The sequence below is a fragment of the Callithrix jacchus genome, chromosome 19, assembly GCF_049354715.1.
Source record: "Callithrix jacchus isolate 240 chromosome 19, calJac240_pri, whole genome shotgun sequence".
In the NCBI taxonomy this organism is placed as follows: domain Eukaryota; kingdom Metazoa; phylum Chordata; class Mammalia; order Primates; family Cebidae; genus Callithrix; species Callithrix jacchus.
The window spans coordinates 18614578-18640593 of NC_133520.1; the positions used below are offsets into that span (position 1 = coordinate 18614578).

General features: G+C 41.8%; 1 protein-coding gene across 12 annotated transcripts in view; it reads right to left on the reverse strand.

Annotated features, from left to right (window-relative positions):
* HHAT (hedgehog acyltransferase) overlaps nucleotides 1–26016 on the reverse strand; it is a 404480-nt gene that overhangs the window by 266597 nt on the left and 111867 nt on the right. The gene's annotated exons all lie outside the window — the stretch shown is intronic.

Sequence of the window (26016 nt, forward strand, 5' to 3'; positions counted from 1 at the left end):
AACTCACACATTTTACAAAAATACTCTGATGGCCAAATAGGAGCAGCTCCAGTCCACAGTTCCCAGCAAGAGCAAGACAGAAGGCGAGTGATCTCCACATTTCCAACCGAGGAACCAGGTTCATCTCATTGGGACTTGCTAGACGGTGGGTGCAGCCCAAGGAGGGTGAGCCGCAGCAGGGTGGGGCATCTTAAGGGAAAGTGCAAGGGGCCAGAGAACTCCCTCTCCTAGCCAAGGGAAGCCATTAGGGACTTTTCCCAACACTCTGGCCAAGATACTGTGCTTTTCCCATGGTCTTCAGAAGATTCCCTCCAGTGCCTACACCACCAGTGCCCCAGGTTTCAAGCACAAAACTGGGCAGCTGTTTTAGCTCCAGCAGTTTTTTTTTAATACCCCAGTGGCACCTGGAATGCCAGTGAGACAGAACCACTCATTCCCTTGGAAAAACAAAGGAAGGATGGTGCTGAAGCCAGGGAGCCAAGTGATTTGCTTCAGCGGGTTCCACCCTGCAAAGACCAGAATGCTAAGATCCACTGGCTTGAAATTGTTGCAGCCAGCACAGCAGTCTGAGATCAACCTGGGACATTCAAGCTTGGTGTGGGGAGGGGGCATCGGTCCTTGCTGAGGCTCAGGTAGGCAGTTTTAACCTTGCCTGTGTAAATAAAGTCACCAGGAAGTTTATATAGCAAATGGGTGGAACCCATGGCAGCTCAGCAAGGCCTCTGCAGGCAGACTGTCACTAGATTCCCTTGTTGCTGGGCAAGGCATCACTGAAAAAAGGCAGCAGCCCATCAGTAATTTATAAATAAAACCCCCCATCTTCCTGGGACAGAACACCTGGGAAAAGGGGTGGTTGTGGGATCCACTTCAGCAGATTTAAACTTCCCTGCCCAGCAGCCCTGAAGGGAGTAATGGATCTGTGAGCACAGCACTTGAGCTCTGATAAGGGACAGACTGCCTCCTCAAGTGGCTCCCTGACCCCCATTTATCCTGACTGGGAGACACCTCATACAGGAGAGCTCTGGCTGACATCTGGTAGGTACCCTTCTGGGACAAAGCTACCAGAGGAAGGAACAGGCAGCAATCTTGGCTGTTCTGTAACCCCCACAGTGATTCCCTGGCAAGCAGGGTCTGGAGTGGACCTCCAACATACTCCAGCAGATGGGCCTGTTAGAAGGAAAGCTAAGAGAAAGAAATAGCTTCAACATCAACAGAAAGGATGTCCACTCAGAGACCCCATCAAAAGTGGTCAACTGCAAAGATCAAAGATACATAAATCCACGAAATGGGAAGAAACCAATGCAAAAAGGCTGAAATAGCCAAAAACCAGACTCTTCTCTTCCAAGGGATCACAACTCCTCACCAGCAAGGGAACAAAACTGGATGGAGAATGAGTTTGACAAATTCACAGAAGCAGGCTTCAGAAGGTGGGTGATAATAAACTTCTGCAAGCTAAAGGAGCATGTTCTAACCCAATGCAAGGAAACTAAGAACCTCGTAAAAAGGTTAGATGAAATCCTAACTAGAATAACCAGCTTAGAGAAGAACATAAATGACTTGATGAAGCTGAAAAACACAGCACAACAATTTTGTGAAACATACACAATTTCAATAGCCTAATCAATCAAGCAGAAGAAAGGATATCAGAGATTGAAGATTAACTAAATGAAATAAAAGTGAGAAAGCAGGATTATAGAAAAAAAGAGTAAAAAGAAATGAACAAAGCCTCCAAGAAATATGGGATTATGTGAAAAGACCAAATCTACATTTGATTGGTGTACCTAAATGTGATGGGGAGAATGAAACCAAGTTGGAAAACACTCTTCAGGATATTATCAAGGAGAACTTCCCCAACCTAGCAAGGCAGGCCAACATTCAAATTTAGGAAATACAGGACACCAAAAAGATATTCTTCAAGAAGAGCAACCCCAAGGTACATAATCGTAAGATTCACCAGGTTTGAAATGAAGGAAAAAATGCTAAGAGCAGCCAGAGAGGAAGGTCAGGTTATCCACAAAGGGAAGCCCATCAGACTCACAGTGGATCTCTCAGCAGAAACCCTACAAGCCAGAAGAGAGTGGGGACCCATATTCAACATCCCTAAAGAAAAGAATTTTCAACCTAGAATTTCACATCCAGCCAAACTAAACTTCATAAGCAAAGGAGAAATAAAATCCTTTACAGAAAAGCAACTGCTAAGAGATTTCATCACCACCAACCCTGTCTTACAAGAGCTCCTGAAGGAAGCACTAAACATGGAAAGGAACAACAATTACCAGCCACTGCAAAAACATACCAAATTGTAAAGACCATCAACACTATGAAGGAACTGCATCAACTAATGGGCTAAACAACCAGCTAGCATCAAAATGGCAGGATCAAATTCACATATGACAATATTAACCTTAAATGTAAATGGGCTAAATGCCACAATCAAAAGACACAGACTGGCAAATGGGATAAAGAGTCAAGACCCATTTGTGTGCTGTATTCAGGAGACCCATCTCACTTGCAAAGACACACATAGGCTTAAAATAAAGGGATGGAGGAAGATTGACCAAGCAAATGGAGAGCAAAAAATAGGCAGGGGTTGCAATCCTAGTCTCTGATAAAACAGGCTTTAAACCAACAAAGATCAAAAGAAATCAATGCAACAAGAAGAGCTAACTAACCTAAATATATATGCACCTAATACAGGAGCACCCAGATACGTAAAGCAAGTTCTTAATGACCTACAAAGAGACTTAGACTCCCACACAATAATAGTGGGAGACTAACTCCCACTGACAATATTAGACAGATCAAGAAAATTAATAAGGATATCCAAGACTTGAACTCAGCTCTGGACCGAGTGGACCTAGCAGACATCTACAGAACTCTCCACCCCAAATCCACAGAATATACATTCTTCTTAGCACCACATTGCACTTACTCTAAAATTGACCAATAATTGGAAGTAAATCACTCCTTAGCAAATGCAAAAGAACAGGCCAGGTGCGGTGGCTCAAGCCTGCAATCCCAGCACTTTAGGAGGCCGAGGCAGGTGGATCACAAGGTCCAGAGATTGAGACCATCCTGGTCAACATGGTGAAACCCCGTCTCCACTAAAAATACAAAAAATTAGCTGGGCACGGTGGCGCATGCCTGTAATCCCAGCTACTCAGGAGGCTGAGGCAGGAGAATTGCCTGAACCCAGGAGGCAGAGGTTGCAGTGAGCCGAGATCATGCCATTGCACTCCAGCCTGGGTAACAAGAGCGAAACTCCATCTCAAAAAAAAAAAAGAACAGAAATCATAACAGTCTCTCAGACACAGTGCAATCAAATTAGAACTCAGGATAAAGAAACTCACTCAAAACCCCACAACTGGAAACTAAACAACCTACTTCTGAATGACTACTGGATTAAATAATGAAATTAAGGCAGAAATAAAGATGTTCTTCGAAACCAAGAAAGATGTTCTTCGAAACCAAGGAGAATGAAGACACAACATACCAGAATCTCTGGGACACATTTAAATCCGTGTCTAGAGGGAAATTTATAGCACTAAATTCCCACAAGAGAAGCAAGGAAAGATCTAAAATTAACACCCTAATGTCACAATTGAAAGAACTAGAGGAGCAAGATCAAACAAATTCAAAAGCTAGCAGAAGAAAAGAAATAACTAAGATCAGAGTGGAATTGAAGGAGATAGAGACACAAAAAACCCTTCAAAAATATCAAATCCAGGAGATGATTTTTTGAAAAGACCAACAAAATAGACAGACTGCTAGCCAGACTAATAAAAAAGAAAACAGAAGAATCGAATCAACGCAATAAAAAATAATAAAGATGATATCACCACTGATCCCACAGAAATACAAACTATCAGAGATTACTACAAACACCTCTATGCAAACAAGCCAGTAAATCTAGAAGAAATTGATAAATTCCTGGAGACTTGCACCCTCCCAAGACTAAACCAGGAAGAAGTTCAATCTCTGAATAGACCAATAACAAGGTCTGAAATTGAGGCAGCAATTAATAGCCTACCAAATGAAAAAAGTCCAGGACCAGACAGGTTCACAGCTGAATTCTACCAGAGGTACAAAGATGAGCTGGTACCATTCCCTCTGAAACTATTCCAAACAATACAAATAGAGGTAATATTCCCTCACTCATTCTATGACCAACATTATCCTGATACCAAAACCTGGCAGAGACACAACTAAAAAGAAAACTTCAGGCCAATATTCATGATCAACACTGATGCAAAAATCCTCAATAAAATACTGGCAAACTGAATTCAACAGCTCATCTAAAAGCTTATCCATTACAATCAAGTCAGCTTCATCCCTGGGATGAAAGGCTGGTTCAACATATGTAAATCTATAAAAGTAATCCTTCACATAAACACAACCAAAGACAAAAACCACATGATTATCTCAATAGATGCTGAGAAGACCTTTGACAAAATTCAACAGCGCTTCATGCTAAAAATTCTCAATAAACTAGGTATTGATGGAACATATCTTAAAATAATAAAAGCTATTTATTACAAACCCTCAGCCAGTATCATACTGAATGGGCAAAAACTATAAGCACTCCCTTTGAAAACTTGCAGAAGACAAGGATGCCCTCTCTGACCACTTCTATTCAATGTAGTATTGGAAGTTCTGGCCCGGGCAATCAGGCAAGAAAAAGAAATAAAGGGTATTCAACAAAGAAAAGAGGAAGTCAAATTTTCTCTATTTGCAGACAACATAATTTTACACTTAGAAGACCCCACATCTCAGCCCAAAATCTCCTTAAGATGATAAGCAACTTCAGCAAAGTCTCAGGATACAAATTCAATGTGCAAAAATTACAAGCATTCCAATAACAGACACCAGATACACCAATAACAGACAGAGCCAAATCATGAGCGAACTCCCATTCACAATTGCTACAAAGAGAATAAAACACCTAGGAATACAACTAACAAGGGATGTGAAGGACCTCTTCAAGGAGAACTACAAACCACTGCTCAAGGAAAAAAGAGAGGACATAAACAGATAGAAAAAACATTCCATGATCATGGTTAGGAAGAATCAATATTGTGAAAATGGCCATACTGCCCAAAGTAATTTATAGATTCAATGCTATCCCCATCAAGCTACCACTGACTGTCTTCACAGAATTGGGAAAAAAACACCTTAAACTTCATATGTAACCAAAAGACAACCCGCATAGCCAAGACAATCCTAAGCAAAAAGAACAAAGTTGGTGGCATCACCACTACTTGACCTCAAACAATATTACAAGGCTGCAGTAATCAAAACAGCATGGTACTGGTATGAAAGCAGAGACAGAGATCAATGGAACAGAACAGAGGCCTCAGAAATAATGCCACACAACTACAACCATCTGATCTTTGACAAACCTGACAAAAAACAAACAATGGAGACAGGATTTCCTATTTAATAAATGGTGTTGGGAAAACTGGCCAGCCATATGCAGAATGCTGAAACAGGATCTCTTCCTTACACCTTATACAAAAATTAACTCCAGATGGATTGACGATTTAAATATAAGACCTAACACCATAAAAACCCTAGAAGAAAACCTAGGCAAAACCTTCTGAGTCTCATCGTGTGTGTCAGGCACTGGCGTCCACTCCCCTCAGCTTCAGGAAGTATGCTACATCCACCTTTACCAGCTTGTGCCCCGACTCTCCCCATGCTCACCTCCAGACTGTCCTGGGCTCCTGCTTACATCCCTGGCCTGACCTCTCATCTGGACCTTTTTTGCTCCAAGTCCCTCTAATAACTTTCACTTTGTTCACATAAAACCTACTCTAGATTTTGCTTAACGTTTTTGTGATTAAAGCTTTGTATCTTCAGGAAGCTTAGACTTTTTTTTTTTTTTTTTGGGTAAGTCTTTTCTCATATAAGGTTATTTATAAGAATCCGTCATGTGTAAGATCTGGGGTAAGTACTGGAAATATAAAGACAAATCAAGAAGAATACAGACTAGGAACCTCAACATAAGGCACAAGTGCCACAGCAGAGACTTGGAGATTTTCCCTTCCAGCTAGGGGTGAAGGAGGAAGAGAAGCTAATGTCCTGGGGTGGTCAACACTGGTGCTCAGAGTCACCATGATGGCTCTGTAGAGACACTGAACAAAAGGTAGCTATTGCCCCCAGGAGTTCCATAATGTGCTTGGTCATGAGGAGATGGATCAGTGCCCAGAAAACCAAAGTCAGTAAATATGACTGGTGGGGGAAGGGAGTGAGATCATGGGCAGAACTGAGGAACAGCTGCCACATACTCCAGAATGACAAGTACCACACCCAGGAGGAAGAGGGGCGTGGGGGGCAGAGGCACAGGGGATACCTTGTATAAAGCTTGCCCAGCCAGAGTGGCCAAAGAAGCAAAAGAATTCAGTCATCTCCAGCATTGGATTCTGGATGAATGAATTACATCAACTGGTGTTATTTTAATTCAACCTAAACCTCTAGAGCTAGAAGCAGCTTTACCAGGGTGAAGTAAGTGTCCCCACTTCTGAGCTCAGCAGTCACTGGCCTGCTGAAGGAGAAATGGTCAGAATCTAGTAGTTCAGACTCATCCACTACGAGATCCTGAGCTGAATCTCTGACGAAGGTGGACACCTGTAATCTTCCTGCCTGTGCACAGTCTATCACAAAATCCCCTACTCATAGTACAGTAATAATACACTTTAAACAGTTGTGCATGTTGACAGCAAGGCCATGCATGCCTAGCGGTTGACCGTCTGGTTCTCACAAAGGGGGTGGTCCCAGGAACCCGGCTGCATCTGGCTGGTGAGCAGTTCACAGCAGAGGCTCTAGGGCTCCTTCTAGGAAATGCAAAGACTGAGTGTTCAGAGTAAGGAAGACCAAACCAGGGAGGGAGGGAGAGGAAGGGGGCAAAAGGCACCAAGTCAGAGAGGCTGGAGGAACATTAATCACATCCCCAAAACTGGAAACAAGCAAAGCAGATGTTGGTAAAATGAAGCAGAACAGACTCAAGTTGGCTAGAGGGTGATTGAGGGCTATAAACTTCTGGCTGCGTAATTCCTTTCTGCGCGAAGGCACAAAACAATGCAAAGAAACCAGGTTGTGCACAGAGGCCAGGCTGTGCTCCTTGGGTGCGTCAACAGGCCTGGAGGGACAGCAGCCAAACAGAAGGGGACAAAGTCAAAACCTGGTGCTCTCCTGATGAGAGCTAGGCCGGGGCTTTGCACTCTCCTCTCCTCACAATTTTTAGTGTGGGATCCACTCATCCATCACACGTGACTTCTCAGACAGTTCCATCTCATCTCACGGGTTGTCTTACTTACCAACACCCATGTAAAACAACCGTCACACAAGCAGCAAAAGCATCAACAGAATAAAAGCACCAAATTCATGATAGTGGCTGCTATTGAGGGGCAGGGTGGGAAACACAATCAGGAGGGAACCCAACTGGGCTTCAACCATGTTGTAATATTTTATTTCTTGAACTAAGGATGGAGAAACAAGTGTTTGCTCCATTCTCTCTCTGATAAGAACTATTATTACTTCCCATTTTACAGACCTGGACTCAGAAAGGTTGTAAAATTTGCCAAAGATCACACACTAATAAGTTGCAGGGTTGGAACTTAGGTCAGGTCAGCTATGTTCAAGTCACCATTTTGTTTTTGTTTTTGTTTTTTGGTTTTTTTTGAGACGGAGTTTCGCTCTCGTTACCCAGGCTGGAGTGCAATGGAGTGATCTCAGCTCACCACAACCTCTGCCCCCTGGGTTCAGGCAATTCTCCTGCCTCAGCCTCCTGAGTAGCTGGGATTACAGGCACGCACCACCATGCCCAGCTAATTTGTTGTATTTTTAGTAGAGACAGGGTTTCACCATGTTGACCAGGATGGTCTCGATCTCTTGACCTTGTGATCCACCCGCCTCGGCCTCCCAAAGTGCTGGGATTACAGGCGTGAGCCACCGCACCTGGCCTAAGTCACCATGTGTACTGGATTCATATGCAACTTTGAGGCCAGATGGGGAAGAGGGTCTGTGTGAAACAGACCAGGGTATTATTAAAGGGAGCCGACAGAGGGTATTTCAAGCAGGAAAAAAACAAACCAAAAAAGTTAAAAACGGGGAAACAGCTCTAAAGGTTCTCAGAAAATCCAGCCTCAAGGAGCACATGGTATGCAAAGATATTTGAGAGCAAATGAGGGGGTGGTGCATTGTGGTGAGCAACTCCAGGTGAACAGATTTGCTCTTTCTGAGTCGTTTCAAGCTAACTAATACCATGTCAAAGAAACACAGGCACAATGAGAGTTGCCTTTTTCTGCTATGAAGGACAGGTGACATGAAAGATGGGGACAAGAAGACAGGCACTTAGTGTACCAAGGACCATGAAGCTTGGAAAACCTTTCAGATGCTCCCAGAGGTAATCTCAGTCAAGGACAAAAGTCAGCCCCAAAAGGGGCTCCAACTGCTGCATCCAAATCACCTCCTGGCCTCCCATCATCCTCCTTTGCTTTGTCCTTAAATGAGAGGAGCCACTAATCTGTAGAAAGGGCTCTATACTGGGCAACCATGAACTAACACTCTCCCAGGTAACTGTTTCTTCTTTTCTATAACACCAGACTGACCCTCTCAAGGTCACCATGAGTGATTATTAACTTGGAAACCGAAAGGAGAGTTTACTTCCCAGAGTGCCTACTCTTTGAACATGTTAGACATGGAAAAATCTAGTTTTGGAAAATTTCTTCTTACAAAGGTTCAACCACCAAAATGCCCCTCTTTAAAGAAAAGATGTGTTGCTGGGGGAGACAATTTATCTAGGTAGAATATTAAATCCTATTTTCCCACCTTCTTCCTCAGGATACCACCTACTGACATCATCTTGTACTTGATTCAAGAAATACAGGGAAGACGACTCCACATAGCAGAAGCAAAGTAATACTCCATCCACACAGCCATGCAAGACTTAATGAAATAATGTGGGACAAGAAGGGAGCTTTACACAGGGCAAAATGTCCTGAAAATTCTAAAAAGCACATTTTCAGACAGAGTCCATGATATGGTTTGCCTGTGTCCCCACCCAAAACTATTTGAATTGTATCTCCCAGAATTCCCATGTGTTGTGGGAGGGACTGAGGGGGAGGCAGTTGAGTCATGGGAGTGGTCTTTTCTATGCTATTCTCATGAGAGTAAGTCTCATGGGATCTGATGGGTTTATCAGGGGTTTCTGCTTTTGCTTCTTCCTCTTTTTTCTCTTGTCACCACCATGTAAGTGACTTTCGCCTCCCTCCAAGATTCTGAGGCCTCCCCAGCCATGTGGAACTGTATGTACGTCCAATTAAACCTCTTTTTGTTCCCAGTTTCAGATATGTCTTTAACAGCAGCATGAAAACAAATACAGTCCATCACTCACTCTGCCTAAAAGTGCTCTATGAAAGCTATGTGCAGAATGAATTGGAAATTAACTACTAATTAAAGGATTCTATGGCAAATCCCTCAAAAAGCAAATAATTGCCTCCCCAAAGTATCCAACAAATTCAGATTTCCTATGTCAACTCAGACTTAAAAGAAAGATACAACTATTTTCTGTATCTAAGAAGATACCTGTTCACCAAGTTACCTGAGCACAATAACACATTAGGTAAGAATGAACAAAGATCATGGTATTCTGAGGGGACTGGATTAAGGGGAGAAAGGGGGAAAGGGAAGGCAGGGAATAGTCGGTATTTTAAATAACTGTGCTGCAACTTGCTATGTTTCGTATATATTTATAACAGCACATCAAGCAGGCGTCTCTCCCATTCTGCAAGCATGGACCATGAAATTATCTTCACACTACATAGAATATCTGTAATTGAACAGTCAAGTTCCACAGTAGTAAATCCCAGAGTAGCTTTAGGTTCACACTGCATTAATTTTAAATAACCTCAGGATTCTAATCCAAGGAGAAAATTCATAAAAATTTTTTTCTACTGTAACTTAAAAACCTTAGAATGTTTAATGCCTCGAAAGAGTGAAGAAAGAAAAGAATCTTATGCTGACTGCCATATGTTTGTCTCCCGAACTTTCAAAACAATTATCAGATGTCAAATGTCTTATCCCTTTCCTCTGACTGTTATGTTGTAGAATAAGAAAAAGCAAACAGATAACTTTGCTGGCCTTTCATTACCATTTAGATAGGTGCACAGGCGTTATTTCAACAACAGTTGGTACTTAAACACTGAGCTAAAAAAACTGATTACTTACACTTCGGAGACAAGCTTTTAATCTCCAACCAGTGAACAGTTAAGTCTTTCAAAAAGGACTCTAATGTACATTCCACAAAGCTTCATTATAATCTTTGCCAAGTAAGAACAACCAACTTTCAAGTCTTCTCACTTTTCTACCTCCTTGCTCAGTCTCAAATCCCTTGCTAAACCTCTTTTCTCCCATAAACTTATATGCCTGTATTTACCATGGATTTACCATAGAGAAGCACCTTTCAAATATGAATTGAAGAAATGTTAACTTTTCGAGCTCTTTTAAAGAAAAACCGTTAAGTCACTGTCTTTGCTCCCCTTAATCCTACGCTCTGCCTAGTTAGGGAAGAGTTCCAGTCTGCCATTTGCTGTTTTCTTAGAAGATTCTGAAGTTCAAAAGAATTTAAGAGTTCTTACCTTTTAGAGATACTACTGAAATGTTAGTAGATAGTAAGATGCCTGGGATTTGCTTCAGAACAATATGGGAGAGAGTACAGACCAAAGAAAATTGGCCAGGAGCTGATCACTGTTGAACCTGGGTGATAAATACATTGGGGCTAATTCTACATTTATGCTTTTAATTTTCCAGATTATGACGTTCTAAAAGGGGAGGCACTGAGAGCCCTCACCAGAACCCTGAATACTTAACTTCCTCCTCACCACCAACCAAACGCATGTGCAGGGGGCAGTGAGCAAAATGGGTTTATCTCAGCACAATCCCACCTTCTTGCTCAGCCTTTGTGCACAGAAAACATGAAACATGGAAAAATGGAGAGGCCAATAACAGGAGGGAGAAGGGGGAGAATGCTAAGGATCAGAATAATGAATTAGCTTATCAGTCCTTAGATTGCTGGAAACTGGCAGCCAACAAAGAATAATGTCTTCCTATAACAAGATGTCCATGGTGATGTTCAGCAACAACAACAGCATTTCTGAAATTTATCTTGGTCCTAAACACTTCTGGGATAATCGTTAATCAGAGAGAATACTAGTCTCTCCTTGAAAGATTCTGGTTTAGTATCTGAACCAGAGACCTGAAATCTACATATAAAACAAGTACTAGAAAATTATGCCCAGTCAAGTTTTAGAGATCTAACTTGGAAGATCCACATCTTACTTTGTTTTCCCATTTTAAAAGATATATTATGTTTTGGGAGGCTGAGGCAGAAGGATCACTGAAGACCACGAGTTGAAGACCAGCCTGGGCAACATAGCAAAACCATGTCTCTATAAATGATTTAAATATTAGCCAGGCATGGTAAGGCATGTCCATAGTCCTAGCTATGTGGGACACTGAGGTAGGAGGATCACTTGAGCCCAAGAGTTCAAGGCTATAGTGAGTTATGGTCACACCATTGCACCCCAGCCTATGTAACAGGGTGAGACCCTGTTTCTAAATAAATAAATATGAAGATATTTCAAAGTGTGAATAGCAGTTTTCTTGGAAAAATAGAGATTACCTTTCTGTTGCTTTAATCTTCCAAAAACTAATTTCATTAATATTTTCTGATTTTCATGTATAGAAAAGAAAAAAGTCACTCTCTTGCTCAATCTGTTTTATGGCAGAATTTCAAAGGTAATGTTCCAAATCCATCCTGACATTAATCACTTAGTCAAAAAAAAAAGAACATTCAGGGAGTTTCCAAGAGAAATCTTGTGCCACAGAAGTGACCTTTAATTTTATCAGCTAAAGTCTGCCATCATTTTGAAAAGCACAACTTAACTGAAGAAACAATGCTCTGCTCACTTGAAAGTGAAGATCGGCGGTCACTCAGACCCAATCTCATACTCCCTACTAGAGAAAGCAAGCTCCAAGCTTCTCTGCAGAGTTCTGCTAAAATAAATATCTCTACAAAGCATGCTACAACTTTTAACAAAACTTACCACTACCCTATTCCATAGCATAAGGAGTAGCATAAGAAACAAAAGTTACTGCCAGTAATCTAAGCTCCCTCAAAGGATAAATCCTCAGCTAATTTTCAAATCTGCTAACACCCCAGGGAACAGATGTTTATATTTTTTATGTATATATTTATTTCATATGTAGATTCATTATAAAATGTGCCCTCTGCTATTGTCACAGTCCTTAGAGTATGTAAAAAAAAAAAATATATATATATATATATATATATATATATATATATATATATATATATAATATACCAATTATAAAAGACATGGCTAGGTGGGGTGGCTCACGCCTGTAATCCCAGCACTTTGGGAGGCCAAGGCAGGTGGATCACCTGAGGTCAGGAGTTCGAGACCAGCCAGGCCAACACGGTGAAAACCCATCTCTACCAAAAACACAAAAATTAGCCGGGTGTGGTGGTAGGCGCCTGTAATCTGAGCTACTTAGGAGGCTGAGGAAAGAAAACTGCTTAAACCTGGGAGGTGGAGGTTGCAGCGAGCCGAGATCGCAGCACTGCACTACAGCCTCAGCAACAGAGCAAGACTCCATCTCAAAAAAAATTTAAGACTTAAAATAATTTTTTAATCCTTCAGAATAGGAAAGTTACACTCAGAACATCTTCCCTTTCACAGAAGAAATGTTTGAAAAGCAGGAGGTATCTGAGGCTCCAGTGATCTATGCACACCCTTCATCTATTTTCCACAGTTGGCACCCTTCCCAAGAGCTTCAATGGCCATATTCTCACTGTTGAATCCCAGATACACATCACTAACTTTGATATTTCCCTGAATCCCAGAACTGTGGATGCATCCTCCCCACTGGAAATCACCACTTCCTCTCTGCACCTGCGGCCCCACAAAGTAGCTGGCACCCGACATTTAGAGAGCAAATTAGCAAGTAGAAATTTCTTTATGAAGATTTAATAAAACTTTGATGAACTGATGTGAATTAAATGACCATCACTTTTTCAATGACCACAGTCACATTTGAGGAAGGTTAGTACTTAACTCCTCACAATCATCAAGCCCCTCTAGCCTCCCTTAATATGTCCTGTGTCACAAAACTGGTGACAGTTTAGGACTGAAACACTCAGCTTCTCTCTCCCAGTGAAAAGTAGTTCATTACAGTCAGGAAGGAGCAGAGAGGGAGGCTCCATCTAAACCTGAGGGCTCAGGGGAAACAACTCGGAAGTGAGATGTTTTAGAGGCGTTAACTAGATAAAGAAAACCTGAACCACTGGCATAGACAAAGCATGAAGAAATGAACCATCCCAGTGCAGCGGGGGAGGAAAAAGCATAGGCAGGAATGGTGATGCAACTTCAAGGACAGGAAAGGGTCACACTTGTCAGCTACAAAGCACAACTTTATAGTGGAAGACCTGGGAAATCAAGTAAGAAAAGAACAAGACTTGTTTTGTGTTTTAGAAAGATCAATACATTTAGAAAAAAAAAGTTGAGGATGATTTTTGTTCCTAAGGGGAAAAAAGGCAGAACAAGAAGCTGTACGGAAAAGACAGAACAGCATGGCCAGAGTCTGAGTTTCAGACTTGGCAGAGGGATCCAGGAGATCTGACCACCAATTTTAAGCTGTTTGTGGAACTGTCTCCCAAACCTTTATTAAAGTCCCCAACACATGCTGCATCCAAATAGGTTTTTGTTGGTGGTTGTGTGTCATTCATGGTGTGTGCATCGCCATGCATGATACACACAACCACCAAGAAAAATCGCCAAGTGCCACGTGATAGGCAGGGTGATGTCCAGTGGGGATGGTGATATGATCCCCAAACAGAACCAATTCCATGGAAGCACGAGGTGAGGGGCAAAAGCGGCCTAGGAGTAAATTTAGGAATAGTGCTGGGCCCCGCTCAATCTAGGGGCCCAGAATAGAGTCAGGCTCACCTTATCTAGAAATTAAGGGGCTTGGGAGACCCTCCCTGCTGAAATCAGTGACAATCGTCCTACAGCCTATATATAAAAACATGTTCTACATAAAATCTGAAAACTAGAAGTTGAGAATTTTTTTTTTAATTTCACAGGAGAATCTAGTGACAAACAGTTTAAAGTAAAAAGATTCAGGGACATTATTAAAGCTGGGATGAGAATGGCTACTTTGGTAGACAATCTCTGATCTAGAAGCAACAGCCATCCTGCCTCCTCCAGCCTCAATACTTCATAAATTGCCCAGGAGAGGCTGAATATTAGGCTAATTTGGTCTAATTTGAATTGCTTAAATGACTAGCTATCTTTTACTGCCACCTCCTGGTCCCTTCTAGTATGTCCACCCTAAACTACTACACTAAAACCCATAAACCCCCCATATGCACACTCAAAATATCAATAATTACATTCAAGAATCTCTAATTGCTAGGTGTAGTAGCTCACGCCTATAATCCCAACAGTTTGGGAGGCTGAGGTGGGCAGATCACTTGAGGTCAGAAGTTAAGACCAGCCTGGCCAACATGGTGAAACCCTGTCTCTACTAAAAATACCAAAATTAGCCGGGCATGGTGACGGGCACCTGTAGTTCCAGCTACTTGGGCAACTGAGTCAGGAGAGTCACTTGAACCAGGGAGGCAGAGGCTGCAGTGAGCCAAGATCGAACTGGGCAACAGAACAAGATTCTGTCTCAAAAAAAAGAATCTCTAACCAAATAGACTGTCAAATGAAAATATGACCATATTGCAGATGAAAAGCTATGCTGACAAGTAAAAGCCTCCGATCAAGGCAGCTGGTCACCCAGCTACATCCCCTTCAAGGTGGCTGTACACCGACAGTCACTCCAGCCAGAGTCTGGGTCCTCCACGTTGTGGGTCAGAAGCCTGATCTGTCAGCACCCTGAGACAGATCTGTGTCTAGGAAGAGACACACATTAGCCCAGCTCATGGAGACAGATCTGTATTACCAGAATGTGGGGTCTCCTATCTTCTCTAGGCCAGCCACATAAGAAGTCAAATGATGCACTCAGAGAGTGCTTAGTGAGGAAGACATCAGGGCAAGGGCACTGGTCGGGGTTCAAGAACCTTCAGTGACTTCAAGCTTTGAAAGATGGAGACACCTATCTCCTCCTTAGGAATATTCTGCCACCAGACAACACAAAGCAAATTGCTAACCAGGGCATCCTTCCCTAGACAATGCCTGACTGGGAATTGTCAGGATTTGCCTTCTGAATGTTTCCTTGTCTAATTCCGTCTAAACCAACTCCCTTTCTGATTGGCAAAATCTTTCCGAGGGTATGATTAAAGCCTGCAATTAAATTATCCTCAATCAAATGCCCACCAAAAGACATGTTTCTAATCAATTGTGCACTGACATAAAGTCTTCTCTCTGTAGTGGGCGGTATTTTTCCGCTTTCCAAGCTTTGGAAGCACTCTATGGTAGTCTCCTGTAATGGCTTCTAATAAAAAGGTAGTGACAATGTCCATTTGCTGAAAAGCTTACAGACAGATTGCACACCTACTGTCACAGCTATTCCTCTCAAGCATCACATGGGGTTCTCTGTGAAGCTAGTATGATTCTCATTTTACAGATAACACTGAGATTCAGAGATGACAAGTGGTTTCTCCAGTATCAAAGAATTAGTGGATATGGGGTTAAGACTAAAGCACAGATCTTCAGACCCCCAGTGAGTCTATTGAAGATACTTTTTTTTTGAGGGGGGAGACAGAGTTTCGTTCTTGTTGCTCAGGCTGGAGTGCAATGGCACAATCATGGCTCACCACAATCTCTGCCTCCTGGGTTCAAGTGATTCTCCTGCCTCACCCTCCCCACTGGCTGAGATTACAGGCACGTGCCACCATGCCCAGCTAATTTTGTATATTAGCAGAGATGAGGTTTCTCTATGTTAGTCAGGCTAATCTCGAACTCCCAACCTCAGGTGATCTGCCCACCTTGGCTTCCCAAAGTGCTGCAATTACAGGTATAAGCCACCATGCCCAGCCTGAGGATACTTGCTTTTAACAACATATAAAGACATTTAGCCTGACCAACTGCACTACTCATATATTCGACAAATATTTATTGAGTGTCAATTATTAGCTATCTACTGTTGGTTTTGTTTTTTGAGATGGTATCTCACTCTGTTGCCCAGGTTGAAGAGCAGTGGCTTGATCTCAGCACACTACAACCTCTGCTTACTGGGTTCAAGTAATCCTCCTCCCTCAGCCTCCCAAGTAGCTAGGACTACAAGGACCCACCACCATGCCCAGCTAATTTTTACATTTTTAGTAGAGACAGGATTTCACCATGTTGATCAGGCTGGTCTCAAACTCCTGACCTCAGGTAATCCAACCGCCTCAGCCTCCCAAAGTGCTGGGATTACAGGCATGAGCCACTGCACTCTGCCACCTATCTACTGTTTTAGGCAGTGGGGACACCATGATGAGCAAGTTCAATACATCCATGAACACAGAGCCAGAGACGCAAGGCAGACAAATGAGTAAAATTTCAGATGGAAACAAGCTCTACCCAGAGAATAAAATCTGCTGATGTAGAACGCTGATTGTCTGTTTCTGTTTGGGTCACCAAGAATAGCTTCTTTGGGGCAATGACATTTAAGCAGAGATAGAAATGACAAGAAGTCACACGATGCAGGGCAAGAGCATTCTAACCTGAAGGAACAGCTCACAAAAGCGCCCCATGGTGGGACCATGTTTACTCTGTCTGAAGATGAGCAGGAAGCCCAGAGTGCTGGAGCACAGAGGCTGGGGCAAGGGTGGGAGGAGACGCGTCACAGAGGCAGGTGCCAGACCACATGGTGTTTTGTTAAGAAGGAACAGTCTGGCTTTATTCTAAGCTCAATGAAAAGCCATCATACAACTGCAGAACTATTCTGATTTTTAAGAAGGTCACACCATTTTAGAACAAGTTTTACACCCCACAATCCCAAAGTCCCAATTGGCCCATTATTCCTAGAACCCAGTGATTGGTGTCTTTATCAATACAGTTTTTTTCCATAAACAAGAAAGATGTATTTGGAAGATTTCAAAACAATAATCTTGCAAGAAGAAAAGTTTGTCCTACCTAAAAACTTGTATATGTAAGTGGTAGGTTCATAACCTCAATATTCAGGAAACTGAACTCCAAGAAACCCTATAAGGCTCTGGTGAGGCCCCAGTTGTCTTTTTTTTTTTTTTTAGCATTGTAATATATTTTTATTATTTTTTATTGTACTTTAGGTTCTGGGGTACATGTGCAGATCATGTAGGATTGTTACATAGGTACATATATGGCAAGGTAGTTTGCTGCCTTTCCAATAAAAAATGATAAAGGGGATATCACCACCGAAGCCACAGAAATACAAACCATCCTAAGAGATTACTACAAACAACTCTATGCACCTAAATTAGCAAATCTGGAAGAAATGGATAAATTCCTGGACACTGACACCTGCCCAAGACTAAACCAGGAAGTTGAATCCCTGAATAGTCCAATAACAAGGTCTGAAGTTGAAGCAGCAATTAATAGACTAACAACCAAAAAAAGTCCAGGGCCAGATGGGTTCACAGCTGAGTTCTATCAGAGGTACAAAGAGGAGCTGGTACCATTCCTTCTGAACCTACCACAAACAATACAAAAAGAGGGAATCCTCCCTAACTCATTTTATGAGACCAACATCATCCTGATACCAAAACCTGGCAGAGACTCAACTAAAAAAAAACCTTCAGGCCAATATCCTTGATGAACATCAATGCAAAAATCTTCAATAAAATACTGGCAAACCAAATGCAACAGCACATCAAAAAGCTCATCCACCATGATAAAGTAGGCTTCACCCCAGAGATGCAAGGCTGGTTCAACATACCCAGTCATCTTTTGGGAAAGCTCAGTTCCAAAAGGCTGGGGGAGACGGCCAGAGCTCCATACCATGCCACTCAACAGGAGTGTCTCCCACAAGGTCCGCTCTTCACACTCTTCCCCCACTTGGCTGTTTAGATGGCATCTGACTGCAGCTTGCTCCAGACTCAAAGACAGAGCCTGTATCTGTCCAAAGGAAGATTCACAAGCACCCTAAGAGGACAGCAGGGCAGGAGAGGCCAGAAAATAGAAAAGGGTGGGGCAGGTGGCAAGAGATGTATAGCCTTCTAAATAAAAATCAATTGCATGAACAAAAAAAAATCAGTCCACCACCAACCACCTCTCTCAAACACTACTCATATCCAGAAAGAAAAATGGCACTACCCTCCTAAAGCTGGTTTGGCAGTGAGTTACAAAAGCCTCTGACCTAGGAAATCACCTGCAGAAATCATCCCAGATGAATTTGAAAAGGTTTATATAAATATGTTCACTGAAGCATTATTTATAAAGAGGCAAAATTTTAAACAATAACCAACAACAGAGGATTCGTTAACTGAATTTCAGTAAACCCATAGAAAGGAATACCTTAAAACTAGTAAAAAAAAAAAAAATACATATATTTACTCTAAAAGAATGAAATCTAAAAGATTATTTCACCACATGAGGAAAAGTTCATACTATAGTAAGCTTTCTAAGCAGTTTGTAAGCTCTGAAGCCAAGGTGACCTCTTCAAAGAAAAAAAAAGTAGCCTGTAAGGAACACAGGGCTTGCAAATCCTTGTAGATTATCTGGACAAATGCAGAAGGTAAATAGTAAAGGCAGAGGGAGCTAGGGAGAGATACTAGCACAATTCTAGCTTACATTCTGCACCGTTATGCTCACTAGTGAACATGTGACCATCGTTTAAAACTCGTTTGTGTGTTACATATTGGCTGGGCATGCGTGAGGCCTCACATCTGTAATCCCAGCACTTTGGGAGGCTCAGGTGGGAGGATTGCTCAAGTCCAGGAATTTAAGGCCAGCCTCAGAAACATAGTAAAACCCAGTCTCTATTTTAAAATGTGTGTGTATATGTGTGTGTGTGTGTGTACGTGCGTATATACATATCTTTACATGTGTATATCCATTTATTTATATTTATTGCATGTTGGAATGCTTAGCAGGTTGGTTGCTCTTAATTACAAATTTGAGAGCATGTTAATGAACAAATATTTTTTCCAACTGCCAATTATTTTTACTTTCATGGTGAGAAAACGATACTATTACTATACTATTAAAAAGAACAATTTGAACCAATATGTCTTTGGTGAGCCATGGGGCTCTCTTTATCAAAATCTAAAGACAAGCTTGACTTTCACTGCCATTAAAATTCAAATAATTTGAAAAAGTGTCATATCCGTAGAATAACCACCAGAAAACTCACTTAGGTAACAACTTGACAGCCAGAGGTGCAGAGAAAGATTGATCAGAAAAGTAATCAAGGTCCCCTTTGGCAAAGACACTTGACATTCAGGCCAGTGCCTCTATCAAAACAATTACTGGGCTTTCTGTCCTTCCTGGGCCCAGCAGGCTTCAGATTTCCTATGTAACCCCTCATTTGCAACTCAGATTCCCAAGCCATTCAACAAGCTGCTGCTGTCTGAAATCCACATGGGCATTTGTGAAACTTAACTACAGTACCTCTCCTGTTCCCCATTCCTTACCCTCCATCCACATCACACAGTCCCCACAGGTTCTTCTGCACTTTGTATAGATTCTGCCCACTAGACAAGCACACTCTAGTGGCAGTGACATTAGTGACAGCACCCAGCGGCTAGTGCAAGTTACACTAGGAGGGGGTGGCATCCTCACAGACTGTGATACATTGTGGGGTTTGAGTTCTGGCTGCACAGCCCTGGATTCAGTCCTCTGAGTTCAGAGCCCTGTGATCATATAAGCTACTTGTTTTCCTTTTAATGTGTTTTATTTTCTGCAAAAATTATCCAAAGTTGGTTTCTCCTGCTTCCAAGGAAGAAACTGACACTCAGTACTTGTCAGCATCGGACACTCAGGAAAACCTAGGGAACCTAGATTTGGTTGTGTGTGTTGATGCTTTGGAGCTGAAGGCAGGGAAAATCCAGCTAACTAATCAACGGTGAGACTCTGGAAACTCCAGGTACACAGTGTTGAAACTGTTCATCAAATTATTGCCAGGAGTCTCCTGGAAAGAAGAAACCATTGAAGGCAAGACTGGGTGACAGAGTAGACAATTCTACAAAATTCTATTATGGTGAATACTGGGATGCATTGCCCAGATTTCCCTTAAGCAATCAAAGACTCACTGTCCCAGCTGATGGGAGGTGATCAGCAGAAACCCCCAGCTGGGAATTACCTCCACTGGGGATTGCATCCACTCAGGAAAGCGATCTTGCCCAGGCCTTTCTGGGGCAGGCTACATCCAAGGACTGACAGCCATGGGGGTAGAAAGGCTTATCCTCCTCACTCTACTTGGGACCACTCTGAAGAATCACCCCACCTGCAGAACTGCCTACAGAATCGACTGGAGCTTCCATGAAAACTGCATCACAGTTGGTTCCTCCCTCTGCCAGGTCCTTCTTCTACCCCTCTATCCTCCCACAGGAATTAATCTCAAGAGAACACACTAATAAACACCTGCAAACTACCCTCCCTGGGGAACCCAACTTACAACTATTAAGGGCATGATGACTTTCATTCCAAGAACTATGGTGTAGGCTGGTTGCTTTCAACTGCCAAGCAGAACTTAAAAGTGAGAGTAAAAGGAGAAATTCTTACTCAAATTCCTACATTATCAGCTCAAGGCATGGACTGAAACCCAGAGACCTTCCAGGACTCTGCTAAAAACAATCTCTTATCTCTTGTAGTCAGCAGGTTCAATAAACAAACCCCAAAAGTTTTATCCTCAGCTTTGTTAAATTACGATGCCAGCTGAATTCTCACCCTTGCAAGGTATCTGTAGACTGGGCTACCAATCTACAAAGAATGAAACTCCTAAACACTAGAACTGAGATTTAAGATGATTCAGAAAAGCCCAAATCCCCAAACCCTGGGGAGCCTCTCTCGCCAGCAGTGCCAGCCCCTTTTCCCCTGTGTAAGGCTTTCAGGTGAGGCTGATCTGGCCTTACCCGACCACCCTTGTAATGAAGTCTCATGAAGGAATTACTTTGTAAGAGAAGCAGATTTTCTTCATCTGTTCTGTTCACCACTCCTCACTGTCTAGAAATGGACCCCAGCAGGCCCCAAGGGACTTTCGCTCCAAAAGAACTGCAAGGTTTTACTACTTTACATTGGCAAAACTCTGACCTATGTATGTGGGAATGGATTCTGAGGAATCTAGATGGAGGAGAGAAGACTAAATAGACGGGGTGGAATGATCTATCTGAGTATACTTACCAGCAAGTCAGGATTCCACATGCCGGCTGTAGCAGCTGGGAGTGGAGCTGAGAGTGAGTTTGGAAACCCAGATACCACAGTTGCCCATATATATGGGGCTGAGATGCCAGAAATTCTTTGGGAAGTCATAGAGGAAGTAATGGAAAAATTTGAGGAGATAAGAATGTCAGAGTGGATTTATCATGTGTGATCTGCTAGCCCACTCCCTAATTATACCTGCAAGAGAGCTCAGAAGACATTACCTTCACTGAGAATTTGAAAAATGAATACATTTGTGAGGGAAGCACAAGCATCTCAGAAATGCGTTGCCAAGACCATTCTCTGTGGGCTGAGGATGCTGATAGGAGACAATGAGATTTTGCATTTCAATACAGACACCAAGCCCCTTAAGTAATAGACTACATAGTGCCACTTAACCTTAAGATGACATGTGCATCATGACCACAGTAAGCCACGTGGCCTGCCTGGTGGTCAGATGCTGATTCCCTGAAATTTTTGGAGAAGGGCAACTAATCACAAGGTCCATGGACCTTAAACAGATACTCAAGCTGAACGTGTGTTTCCATTTCCTCACTGTAAAATAGCGATAAGATTCTACCTACTCATAGGGCTGCTGTGAGAATTACATAGGCTAACATAATGTAAAGCTCTTAAGGCAGTATTTGGCACAAATTAAACACTCAATTTATGTTAGCTATCATTTCCATTACTGTTATATTTATTGTATATAACTGGCAAATAATCTAGTCTTAGTGAATAAGGCTTAACTTAAACCACCATTATCCTTTTCCCAATTTCCAGACCTGAGTCAGTTCAAAGATCTAAAGACTTTAAAATAGAGAGCAAAGTAACCATTAAAAAAATCATTAATAGAGCATGCCAACAGGGCCTACAAAATTAGGAATGGCAGGTATACCAGACGTCTTAATAAGTATACCAGAAACATACACATGCACACACACACACATGTGTATCACTTCAGAGCAGTTTCTAAGATTTCAAGATACAAGTAAAGGACAAGTTAGTCTACCTTATGCCACTCATCCCTAAGAAAGAGGCACAGCTTTGATAGACCTCTTTGGAATTTGGAGGTGATACATACATAACTGGGCATGCCACTCTCACTCATTCACCAGGTGAGCTATCCCGGACCACAGGACACCCTCTGAGAACCAAGTTACCTGAGTGGTCCATTATCAACTGGAGTTATCTGATCCACCTAGCCATGATATCAGGGAGCATTCTGTTAACAGTGGATACATACACACATGTAGATTCTCTCTCATACACATGGAGAATCCTGAAGTCACACATAAGATGCAGGAAGAGAACTCTTCTTTCCAACATGCTGATTCCTGCTGTATTACTACTATCCTTCTCTCATCCCACACCTAAGGCCCCAAGAGAACTTGGTAGAAGAGGGGAAACTGAGCTCTGTTCACTGATGGCTTCCCATTATATGCTGGAATTTGCTGGAAATGAACAGCTGCAACCTTATATGTGAGGTGGCCCCAAAGGACAGCAATCAAGAAAAACCCTCACACTGGGTACAATTTCAAATGATACATGCCATTAACCAGTTTGTCTGTAAGAATCTAAAACTGATTCATGGGAGTGTCCAATAGTTTCCTGGGATAGTTAGGATGTGGAAGGAATTAGATTGGAGAAATGTTAACAAGTAGATTCATGGATAAATGTTAATAAGGCATATAAATGAACATCCCAAAATGAGCCCAGTGGAAATATTTGTGACCCACGTAAATACTCAAGAAAGGGGCCCTGCAGCTCTCAATAGCAAGATGGCATGGCCCGTGCACATCAGCCAGACTCTTCCGACAGCCATACCAATGTGCTCATGACCAAAGCAGCCACAGTAGCAGCAATGAAAGCCTTGCATAGGATCCACAATGTGGATAGACTCTCACCAAGATTAACCTGGCTGTTAGCACAGCTGGGTCCCTAATCTGCCAGTTTTCCATGACTTTCCATATTCTTGTATCAGGCTGATTACACTAAACCTCTTCTGTTTTAAAGGGGCCAGAGAGTCATTTCTTATTCTGGATCTGAATCTGCTTTCCATATTCCTCAATGCCTCTGCCAGTTCCACCATCCATGGGTGTACTGACTATTTTAGTCACTGTCACGTTATCAGACATCACATCACTTTTGTCTAATTACCTCGCTTTGTAGCAAATGAAGTCAGATGATGGGCTATGGGATTCACTGGTCTTATCCCATCACTCAGAAGTGGTTAGCCTTACAGAATAGTCTATCAAAGGTTCTTCTATAGCACCACATCAACATGTCATGTTGAGATTCTATCCCACAGGATACAGCATGTGCTCTGAGCCTGCAAACTCAATATGATGCTTTACCCGTAACCTAAATATGTAGAGTCAGTATTCAAAGAGTGGAAGAGGAAGTGGCACCTCTATTATACCTCTTAACCCAACCTAAAATACCTTCTTCCCACCCCTGCAACTCTGTGATGTGCTTGGTTAATGGTCTTACCACACAGCAAAGAAGTGTTCCACCAGGGGACAAAACAATGATTCTATCAAGTCAGAACCTGCTACTATCCAGCCATTTGGGGTTCCTCAGGGAACTAGGAAAACAAGTGAAAGAGGGGTTATAGTACAAGCTTGGAGGATTAACCCTTACGGTCAAAGGGAAATTGAGTTACTCCTACACAATGAAGTCGAGATGAGTGTAAGTGAAACTTAGGGAATTTTGTGGGGTGTCACCTAGCTTTGCCACATCTACTGGTTAGTTAATGGAAGACAACAGCAGGACTTACAAGGGTTTAGACCTGTGAGGAATCGAAATTTGGATCACACCAGAGTCAAGAACCCCAACAGCAGAAGTACTAACTGAAGGCAAAAAGAACACAGAATGAAGGGGAAAGTCACAAATCCCCTGATCAGGAACAGAAATTGCTCTATTCCCATCAAAATATCAATGACATTCTTCACAGAAATAGAAAAAAAAAACAATCCTAAAATCTGTATGGAACTACAAAAGACCCCGAATAGCCAAAGCAATACTGAGCAAAAAGAATGAAGCTGAAGGCATCACACTACCTGACTTCAAAATATACTACAAAGCTATAGAAACCAAATCAAGCAGAGTACTGGCATAAAAAAGACTCACAGATCAATGCAATAGATTAGAGAACCCAGATATAAATCCATGCATCCACAGTGAAGCTCATTTTCAACAAAGGTGCCAAGAACATGCAATAGGAAAAGGGTACTCTTCAATGAACGGCGCTGGGAAAACCGAATAACCACATGCAGGAGAACCAAATCAGACCTCTATTTCTCGCCATATACAAAAAGTAACTCAAACCACACTAAAGACTTACAGACCTGAAACTATGAAACTGCTAGAAAAAAATATTGGGAAAATACTCCAGGACAATAGTTTGGGCAAAGATTTTAGGGAATGCCTCAAAAGCACAGGCAACAAAAGCAAAAATAGACGAATGGATCACATCAAGCTAAAGAGTTTCTGCACAGCAGAAGAAACAACAAAGTGAAGAGACATCCCACAGAATGGGAGAAAATATTTACAGACTATCCATCTGACAAAAGATTAACAACCAGGATATGTAAGGAACTCAAACAATTTAATAGCAAAAACAAAGAATCCGATTTAAAAATGGGCCAAAGACCTAATAGACATTTCTCAAAAGGATGACATATAAATGACCAACAAATATATGAAAAAATGCTCAACATAACTAATCAGAAAAATGCAAATCAAAACCACAATGAGATATCATCTCACCCCAGTTAGGATGGCTTTTATCAAAGAGTAACAGATGCTGGTGAAGATGTGGAGAGAGGGGAAACCTCATACACTGTTGGTGGGAATGCAAATTACTTCAGCCACTATGAAAAACAGTATAAAAACTCCCCCCAAAAAACAAAAATAGAACGACCATATGATCCAACAATTCCATTACTGGGTACACATGCCACAGAAAGGAAATCAACATATCAAAGCAGTATCTGTATTCCCCATATTTATTGCAGCACTATTCAAAATAACCAAAATATGAAATCAACCTAAACGTCCATTAATGAATGAATTTTTCAAAACTGGTATATATACACAGTGCACTATTATTCAGCCACAAAAAAGCATGAAATCCTGTCATTTATAGAAACATGAATGGAACTGGAGGTCATTATGTTAAGTGCAATAAGCCTAGCACAAAAAGATAAATACTACACGTTCTTACTCACATGTCAGAGCTGTCAAAGTGAATCTCATGAAGATAGAGTAGATTGATTGTTTACCAGAGGCTGGGAAGGGTCAGCAGGAGGGGAGAATGAAGAGAGGTTGATTACTGGGTATACATATACACTCAGAAGAGAGAAGACCTGTGTTCAATAGGTCAGTGGGGTAACTATAGTTAACATTGATTGACTGACCATTTCAAAACAGTGAGAAAATAATTCAAATGTTCCTAGAATTTAAAAATGTAAATATTTAAGGTAAGGTAGATCCCAATTACTCTGATTATATCAATGTATCAAATTATCACATGTACCCCAAAAATATGTACATTATATATTAATTTTAAAAGTTAAAAGGTTTTTTAAATGAAAAACATAAAAATTAGCTCTAAAGCTATACCTGTATTTTATTTACTGTGTAATGCATTTCCATGTAAATT